The sequence below is a fragment of the Staurois parvus genome, unplaced genomic scaffold, assembly GCF_062004578.1.
Source record: "Staurois parvus isolate SC_StPar_1 unplaced genomic scaffold, SC_StPar_1.0 ptg001501l, whole genome shotgun sequence".
Taxonomy (NCBI): Eukaryota; Metazoa; Chordata; class Amphibia; order Anura; family Ranidae; genus Staurois; species Staurois parvus.
In genome coordinates, this window is record NW_028319297.1 from 10,591 (window position 1) to 21,180 (window position 10,590).

Here is a 10,590-nt window from a genome sequence, read left to right on the forward strand (position 1 = left end):
CACAGATGGCACATGTTCTGCAAAAATTGTTCGTCGATGTGGTGATTCCAGGCGCTATATCGTACTTGTTGATGACAGAGTTCATGAGGCTCTTTGACAGATGGGCTGCTCCGTGTGCCCACTGGACTACAGCTGGAAACATATTCTTGGGTAAACAAAGCCTCTTGTTGCACTCAAACAGACCGTCTTTGAAAATAGCTCCTCTCCATCTCCAGCTTTCTTTTTCTTCTTGACTTGCTGCTTCTTGGAGTTCCTTGAGGTAGTTTCTGTCCACAGGTAAGGTCTGTAAGGTGAACATTGGTTCCCACTCTCCGGTCACCTCTCCTTCCATTTCTGGTGGTCCCATGGCCACTCGTTTTGTCGCCAAATCTGCCAGATTATTGCCTTTGGCTTCTCGGGAGTTTAATTTCCCATGAGCTTTTACCTTCAGAATAGCCACTTGAATGGATAGAAGGAGTGCTTCCAGCAGTCGTCCAATGGCTGCTCCATGTCTTATGGATGTACCTGCCGCAGTCATAAATCCTCTTGCCTTCCATATGGGTCCAAAGTCATGGGCCATCCCAAAGGCGTATCTGGAGCCTGTGTAAATATTGGCTCTTTTACCTTCTGCCATTTTACATGCTGTAGTGAGGGCTTGAAGCTCTGCTTCCTGGGCAGATAAAGTTGGTGGTAATGCTCCTGCTTGTAGAATTTCAAATTCCGAGGTCACAGCATAACCTGTGTGGTACTTGCCTCCTTCATCTGCATATATGGAGCCATCCACAAAAAGTGTGTAGTCAGGGTTTTCCAGAGGAATTTCACTCACTGTAGGGAGATGTGTGGTTTCCATGCGCATCATTTCAAGGCAGTCATGTGGAGTAGTACAGGGGTCTCCTTCTTCACCTTCTTCTCCCCCCCTCGAAAAATGGCAGAAGGGTGGCTGGGTTGAGAGTGAGACACCTTTGGAGGGTCACATTGTCAGGAATGAGGAGGGAGATTTGCAACCGTAGATGTCTGGCCGTGGACAGGTGTCGGGGTTGTACTTGATTCAGGATGGCAGCAATGTCATGCGGTGCCAGAAGAAACGGGGTGTGGTAAAACGAGGTCTGAAGTTCTGTCCAATAGTGCTTGAGCAGAGAAGACAGCTCTTAGAGATGAAGGACCACCCCTAGCTACGGGATCCAAATGACAAGAATAGTACCCAATGGGTCTGGTTTGCCCTCCATGTTCTTGAGCTAGGACCCCCGTGACGTGGCCTTGCTTTTCTGACACAGTTTGAAAGGTTTCTCATAATCTGGAAGTCCCAAGGCAGGAGCGGTGGATATTGCTTGCTTCAGCAGAATAAAATTATCCATGGCCTTGCTTGACAAGGTAAATGGCACAGACTTGAGAGCATCATAAAATGGTTGCATAAGGACTGATGCATCAGGGATTCATGCCCTGCAGTAGGATATGAGTCCAAGAAAGGCATGCAGTTGTTTAGCTGCTTTAGGTTGGGGAATATCCTGGATTACAGCTACACGGTCCCCCAGTCTTGTTTGAAAATACTGCCATAAGGGGTGACACGGGTTTGCCCATTTCCTAACGAGAGTTGGGGCGTGGTGGTTGATATTCACGCTGCCCTTCTCGGGGGTCCCTGTCTTGTCTAGGATATCTTGGGGCTCTGCATTCTCTTCTAAAGTGTCCCCGTTTCCCACAGTTATAACAGGTGATCCTTTCCCTGATATTTGGCAATGCTGGTGGACGAGTGTAGGTGGGATCTTCGTCATTGACCACCATGAGGGGCGCTGTTTTTTTTCCTTTTTTTTATTTTCTATGCCTCTGGCCACCAACAGTCATCAGACATCTTCATAGAGCGGTATTCAGGGCGGGCCACCATCAGACCTTTCCTGATATCCTCTTTGAGCCCTGAGACAAAAGCAGTTGAGAGCATGTGTGTGCGTGCCTTTTCATATTGAGAGAAGCCCAGATCATCAAAGGCCTGTATGAGTCTGGCATAATACTTCTCCACAGACTCCCCTTTATCTTGGGTGATGTCTTGAATCGTGGTAGTCTGATCCGCCAATTTCTCCTTTGCCCAGTCATGGAGCTGGACACAAAACTCCACGCCTGAAGAATAGGAAATAACACTTGTCAGGCAGGCATCATTGAAGGCCGTCTGCATAACTGGCCAGAAAACATGTCCTGCTTTAATTTGGCGTAGACTGAGCAGGTCTTTCCAAGCAGCTGAGTAAGTTTCTTGTATCTGCACTACCCTGCGGTAAAAGGGCATTGGCTGATTCTCTGGGTCAGGCAGACTCGTCACTAAGGCCGCTGCTTGTGATGGGGTAAAAGCGACATACATTACCGGTGCCCCTTCCGGTAATCTTGAATGTCGGGGTTGTCTTGTGTACTGTTCCTGTTTAGGTTGTACTCCACTGCGCGTGGGTTTGGGAGTCAAATCTATTGGTGCCCTTGTCGCTTGCAGCTGTCGATCACTCCATTCAGATGCATCGTCATTCAATTGGACATCTGACATAGGTTTGGGAGTCATACCTATCGGCATCCTTCCTGCTTGAGGTTGTTGATCATCCGACTCGAATACATTGTCATTCATGTATCCGGCTTGTGAAGGTGACACTTCCATATTGGGGAAAACGGGAGTGTGGTAGGAAGCATCCTGGTTTAGAACAGGGAGAACTGGGTATATGCCTTATTTAGGCCTTCCGGGTGTACCAAGATGGCCGGCGAACGGAAGTGCACTGGGCTGGGCAGGAAGTGACAACACAGGTGTAGCAAGATGGCTGCTAGCAGGAAGTGTACTGGGCAGGAAGGGACAAAGCAGGAGCAGCAAGATGGCTGCCATCAGGAAGTGCACTGGGCAGGGCTGGGGTGGTGGGCATAAAGTAAGCTTTAGACAAAGGGCTGGGCTGTCCCTCCCCTCCTCCACCCCACATTCCAACATAGGGCGGTGGTTTTAGCAAACTTCCAATTACAATTTTGTGATACACATACATTATACAATTGCCATTTTCTTGAATTTCTTCCAACTATCCTTCTTTATACAACACTTTTCCAGTTCTGTACAAAACTTCTGTCACGTTCAGCAAACCTTTATCACATAACATTCCTCTCTGTTCCTGCAATGATTTATGCCAGTCCTGACCTTCAGCTTACAAACTTTCGCTACTTTAGATAACTTTAACTGCTTCACTTCCTTCACAATATGACATGCCAGTAATCCTTTTCAATATTTTAACACATTAACCTCTTGCCGTCCGCCTGCTGTTTATAAACGGCAGGGCGGTGACAGTCCAAGGTCGGGTTGCCGTTCCTAAACGGCACCCGCCTTTTCTAGCTGTGCGCGCTCCCTAGGAGCGCGCACCACTGCGATCCGGTGCCCGCTGTGTCCCCCGGACACAGTGAAACACCGATCGTCGTACGGGACCTCTGTACGAGGTCCCGGTCATGTGATCACTGATTGGCGAATCAGTGATCACATGCAAAGTAGTAAGCAAGATGTCACTTGTGACATCATTGCTTACTACGTGTGAAATCTGTGAATGATCACAGAGGTCACATGGTACAAGGCTATTCACAACAGCCTTGTACCATGTGACAAGCTGTGACCAATCACAGCTCACTCAGTATTTCTCAATGACTGCAAGAATGCAGACAGAGAGAAAGAGAAATGATTGCTTTTACATCCTATATGGGTGTAAAAGCAATCAGTGTAAAAAAAAAAAAAAAAAATCTTCATCATCCCCCACAAGTAGTACAGTGTCACCATGGTGACACTGTACTGCTAGGGTGACAGTATGTAAAAATTAAAAATAAAAAATAATATAAAAAAAATAAAATAAAAATGTATAAAAAAATGTTTAAAAATTATAATGTTTGGTTATAAACTAATTTGGATTTTTTTTTTTTACTAAAAAAATAACGGAATAAATTTTGGCCAAGATTTAGGATGAAATATTATTTATTTGCAAAATTTTATAAAAAAAAACACTTTTTTTCAAAATTTTTGGACTTTTTCATTTACATAGTAAAAAAAATAAAAATCCCAGCGGTGAATAAATACCACCAAAATAAAGCTTTATCTGTCTCAAAAAAATGGTAAAAAATTCATATGGGTACAGTATTGCATGACCGCGCAATTGTCATTCAAAGTGTGATAGCGCTGAAAGCTGAAAATTGCCCTGGACAGGAAGGGGGTAAAAGTGTCCGGACAGGAAGTGGTTAATGGTACACATAAACAGTTTATTTTTTTTTTTTTCCCCTGTAGCAATACCTGTTCTGTCCACTACTCTTTGTGGATAACTTCGGCTACATTATACCAAACTTCTTGCTGTCCTCAAGCACATGTTTGTCAACTAAGACATCTTTCTTCTTTTTTTTTTCTCATACCTCCTTATCTTTGATTCCACATACTTTTCCTTTTCTCTCTGTGCAACCAGGTCACGTGCTAACATTCCTTTCTAGGGGTCTTATCAGCGTCTGACCCATCTCCTCCCCCCTTCTCTGTCCTTCCTAACAGGAATCTAAGACACTTCACAGGCTGCTGTCCAGACTTTCCTTAACCCTTAACAAACCCCAACCTTCTGTTATGAATGGCAAACATTAACTTACAGACACACATTTAGGACATAACATAGCAGTCTATCTTGGTGGGCTCTGAGTACAGACCACTGAGTAACTCATCGTAACCCACACAAACAGTTACGGCACCCGCTGTCACACTACCGTGACGCATATCCGACACCTCCTCTGTTGTGGTCAACACACAAGGTTACCACACCCAGAGAAATTATGTGTCAAAACCCTCAGTAGGTCCACTCCTCTTCCACCTCAAGACTGATACATAAAAACACACAACAGAGACCCAGGTAACAGATAAGCACATGCAGGTATTTTTAAATAAACTCCGGGCATACAAGGTTACCTGCCTTTAGTGACCTTTAGCAGCCGTACTAGGCACAGGTATGAATCAACAACAAAGACAGGATAAGCAATGGTAAGATAGCAAAATATATCTTACCATGCTCCGAGAGGTGATCAAGCTCTCCGGCCTGTCCAGTTTGACTGACACCGAACGCCTTTTCATGGCGGCTGGCTGCAGGTTCATTATTCAGTTCCCGGGTTTCTTGGCACCAAATTGTTTTAGTCATGGACTTAATCATCCAGTGCTTATCTGTTCCTGTCCAAAATTTATGACGCTGGCCAGCTTGTGGAATGTGCGCACATAAAGAAACTCACACTGACACGTTTGGTCTGTGAAAACTTCTCTCTAATTTATTGAAATGAAACCGTGAGTTTATATATGAAAAATGATGCGAAGATCACGTGATAACAGCATAAGCATTATATTAGTCTTTGATTGGTCACTTTACACGAAAACAATCTCCATCATGGTATAGGTGTGATCTTCTTCAGTCTTATCTTAAAAAGAGAAAAACATTCTTTTGTCTTCCAAATCACACGATGGGAGGGGGTCTGTTCCTGTGAGCAAATATTTCTTAAGCAAGGATTTCTTAAAGTACCACAAAGCCCAGCAGGCAGAAAATATTCACACAACATATGTATTAAAGTATAAAAGTAAATATTTATAAAACTTATAGAAATAGCGTATATATATATATATTCAATAGGAAACGAAATAGGCATTTTACCAAATCCATCACACTTCCATGATGAAGATCAGCCATGGAGTATATCTAAGGTGTATATCAGGGTGTGCTTCTTTCCCACATGAGAGCTGGGATGTCCAGCAACATTCATCTAGAAGACATTTCCCGCACTCAAGGCACTAATACACCTCCAGGGTTGTGTGGGACCCCTGATGTACAGGAAGGCAGGACTTCAGTGAGGAACATTTCCCTCACTCAGGACAGGAATATGGCTTCTCTCTGTGTGAGATTTCTGATGTCTGTAAAGATCGGACTTCTGTGAAAAACATTTCCCGCACTCAGGACAGGAATATGGCTTCTCCCCCGTGTGAGATCTTTGATGTCTGGAAAGATGGGACTTATCTGAAAAACATTTCCCACACTCAGGACAGGAATACGGCTTTTCCCCCGTGTGAGATCTCTGATGTGTGTGCAGACTGGACTTATCTGAAAAACATTTCCCACACTCAGGGCAGGAATACGGCTTCTCCCCCGTGTGAGATCTCTGATGTCTGTAAAGATAGGACTTATCTGAAAAACATTTCCCACACTCAGGACAGGAATACGGCTTTTCCCCCGTGTGAGATCTCTGATGTGTGTGCAGACTGGACTTATCTGAAAAACATTTCCCACACTCAGGACAGGAATACGGCTTTTCACCCGTGTGAGATCTCTGATGTTTGTAGAGACTGGATTTCACTGAAAAACATTTCCCACACTCAGGACAGTAATACGGCTTCTCCCCAGTGTGAGATCTCTGATGTTTGCGCAGACTGGACTTCTCTGAAAAACATTTCCCACACTCAGGACAGGAACATGGCTTCTCCCCCGTGTGAGATATCTGATGTCTGTAAAGATCGGACTTCTGTGAAAAACATTTCCCGCACTCAGGACAGGAATATGGCTTCTCCCCCGTGTGAGATCTCTGATGTCTGGAAACATGGGACTTGTCTGAAAAACATTTCCCACACTCAGGACAGGAATACGGCTTTACCCCCGTGTGAGATCTCTGATGTGTGTGCAGACAGGATTTATCTGAAAAACATTTCCCACACTCAGGGCAGGAATATGGCTTTTCTCCCGTGTGAGATCTCTGATGTGTATGCAGACTGGACTTTTCTGAAAAACATTTCCCACACTCAGGACAGGAATACGGCTTTTCCCCCGTGTGAGATCTCTGATGTTTGTAAAGACTGGATTTCAATGAAAAACATTTCCCACACTCAGGACAGGAATACGGCTTTTCCCCCGTGTGAGTTCTCTGATGTTTGGAAAGACTGGACTTATGTAAAAAACATTTCCCGCACTCAGGACAGGAATACGGCTTCTCCCCCGTGTGAGATCTCTGATGACTATGAAGATTGGACTTCAATGAAAAACATTTCCCGCACTCAGGACAGGAATATGGCTTCTCCCCCGTGTGCAATCTCTGATGTGTGTACAGATTGGACTTCTTTGAAAAAACCTTCCCGCACTCAGTACAGGAGATGCTCTTCCCTGTTGGAAGGCCGGCCCAGTCCCGCACAGTCTGAGGTTCCTCAGGATACGAGGAATCCGATGGTCCATCTACACTGGGTGGTGCCGGATGGACATTGGAGGGAGCCGGGTTTTCTCCTGGACTATACTGTGTGATGTCCTCATCTTCTACTTTCCAGTCTGGAGACAAAGTGAGACAATCCTCGGAGGTTTTCCTCATCTCCCGGCCATGGACTAAAATACAAAGACAAAGAGAATTACTAGACAGGAGCTGATTGGTTCCCCCAAACCAGGACTCCGCCCACATCAGGCAGCTTGGTCTCTGAGGAGCTTACAATTCCACCCTCAAGGGAACTAGGAAATGGCTCCTCTGATCTCCTACCAGGTCATTTCTTTATTCATGGACCTTAGTCAGAGAGTGAGGAAACAACCAGAACTGTCTTTTATAGGAGGGACAGTGATGAGGGGATTATAGGACGAGGGTCCCCACCCCCTCTATCACTCATCGCCATCTTCCCAACACAAGAAGTACTGCACTTCCTTATTTACTCCATGATTTAGTCATGAAGAACAGCGGGGCTGAGCCCCACCAGAGGTCAGAGAGTGAGGATGGGAGGAGAACAACCAAGATGAAGACTGGACTGATCCTGAAGACCACCATCATTGGGGTATTGACTCCTCCCTCATTATCACTTTCTGTTTAAGGGTCCAAGGTTGGAGGATGTTATCAAATTATTATCACCATGTAAAAGTCTGTGCTCCAATCACATCATCCGATATAAAATGTCCAGCTGGGAGGAAAGAGGTGTAACAAAAGAGAATCCATATTATGTGTATATATAGCAGTGGGGGGAGGGGGAGAGCAGAAGTCAGGAGTATGTAATGTACAACATAGAGTACATAGTGCAGGGGTCAGGAGTATGTAATGTACAACATAGAGTATATAGTGCAGGGGTCAGGAGTATGTAATGTACAACATAGAGTATATAGTGCAGGGGTCAGGAGTATGTAATGTACAACATAGAGTATATAGTGCAGGGGTCAGGAGATTGGAATGTACAACATAGAGTATATAGTGCAGGGGTCAGGAGTATGTAATGTACAACATAGAGTATATAGTGCAGGGGTCAGGAGTATGTAATGTACAACATAGAGTATATAGTGCAGGGGTCAGGAGGATGTAATGTACAACATAGAGTATATAGTGCAGGGGTCAGGAGTATGTAATGTACAACATAGAGTATATAGTGCAGGGGTCAGGAGTATGTAATGTACAACATAGAGTATATAGTGCAGGGGTCAGGAGTATGTAATGTACAACATAGAGTATATAGTGCAGGGGTCAGGAGTATGTAATGTACAAGTTATATAGTATCAGGGTCAGGACTCTCAGTATTAGTATTCTGTAATCAGTGGAATGTTTACTGTAGACAACATGTAGAGGTGAGCTGGGATTAAACCATCAAGAAACAGGTTAGATTGGAGGTGAGGAAATCCGTGGACAGAGGGGTGGCGGTGGACGTGGCATACTTGGACAGAGGGGTGGCGGTGGACGTGGTATACTTGGACAGAGGGGTGGCGGTGGACGTGGTATACTTGGACAGAGGGGTGGCGGGGGGACGTGGTATACTTGGACAGAGGGGTGGCGGTGGATGTGGTATACTTGGACAGAGGGGTGGCGGTGGACGTGGTATACTTGGACAGGGGGGGCGGTGGACATTTTATACCTGTACAGAGGGGTGGCGGTGGACGTGGTATACTTGTACTGACGGGTGGCGGTGGACGTGGTATACGTGGACAGAGGGGTGGCGGTGGATGTGGCATACTCGGACAGAGGGGTGGCTGTGGACGTGGTATACTCGGACAGAGGGGTGGCTGTGGATGTGGTATACTTGGACAGGGGGGTGGCAGTGGACGTGGTATACTTGGACAGAGGAGTGGCGGTGGACGTGGTATACTTGGACAGAGGAGTGGCGGTGGACGTGGTATACTTGGACAGAGGGGTGGACGTGGTATACTTGGACAGAGGGGTGGCGGTGGATGTGGTATACTTGGACAGAGGGGTGGCGGTGGACGTGGTATACTTGGACAGAGGGGTGGCGGTGGACGTGGTATACTTGGACAGAGGGGTGGCGGTGGACGTGGTATACTTGGACAGAGGGGTGGCGGTGGACGTGGTATACTTGGACAGAGGGGTGTTGGTGGACGTGGTATACTTGGACAGAGGGGTGGCGGTGGACGTGGTATACTTGGACAGAGGGGTGGCGGGGGATGTGGTATACTTGGACAGAGAGGTGGCGGTGGACGTGGTACACTTGGACAGAGGGGTGGCGGTGGACGTGGTACACTTGGACAGAGGGGTGGCGGTGGACGTGGTATACTTGGACAGAGGGGTGGCGGTGGACGTGGTATACTTGGACAGAGGGGTGGCGGTGGACGTGGTATACTTGGACACAGTTCCCCACACACGGCTAATATGTAAGGTAAAGTCTATGGGCTGGAAAATCTGAATGTAAATGGATAGAAAACTGGATGAAAGATCGTATTCAGAGAGTAGTGGTTAATGATTCATACTCTGAATGGTCTGGGGGTGTCAGTGGGGTACCCCAAGGTTCAGTGTTATTAGTGGGGTACCCCAAGGTTCAGTGTTATTAGTGGGGTACCCCAAGGTTCAGTATTATTAGTGGGGTACCCCAAGGTTCAGTGTTAGTGGGGGACCCCAGTATTCAGTATTATTAGTGGGGGACCACAAGGTTCAGTGTTATTAGTGGGGGACTCCAGTATTCAGTATTATTATTGGGGGACCCCAAGGTTCAGTGTTATTAGTGGGGTACCCCAAAGTTCAGTATTAGTAGTGGGGTACCCCAAGGCTCAGTGTTATTAGTGGGGTACCCCAGGGATCAGTGTTGTTAGTGGGGTACCCCAAGGTTCAGTGTTATTAGTGGGGGACCCCAAGGTTCAGTGTTAGTGGGGGACCCCAGTATTCAGTATTATTAGTGGGGGACCACAAGGTTCAGTGTTATTAGTGGGGGACTCCAGTATTCAGTATTATTATTGGGGGACCCCAAGGTTCAGTGTTATTAGTGGGGTACCCCAAAGTTCAGTATTAGTAGTGGGGTACCCCAAGGCTCAGTGTTGTTAATGGGGTACCCCAAGGTTCAGTGTTATTACTGGGGGACCCCAGCGTTCAGTATTATTAGTGGGGTACTCCAAGGTTCAGTGTCATTAGTGGGGTACCCCAAGGGTCAGTGTTATTAGTAGTGGGGTACCATAGGGTTCAATGTTATTAGTGGGGTACCCCAAGGATCAGTGTTATTAGTGGGGTACCCCAAGGTTCAGTGTTAGTGGGGTACCCCAAGGTTCAGTGTTATTAGTGGGGTTCCCCAGGGTTCAGTGTTATTAGTGGAGTACCCCAAGGTTCAGTGTTATTAGTGGGGTACCCCAGGGTTCAGTGTTATTAGTGGGGTACCCCAAGGTTCAGTGTTAA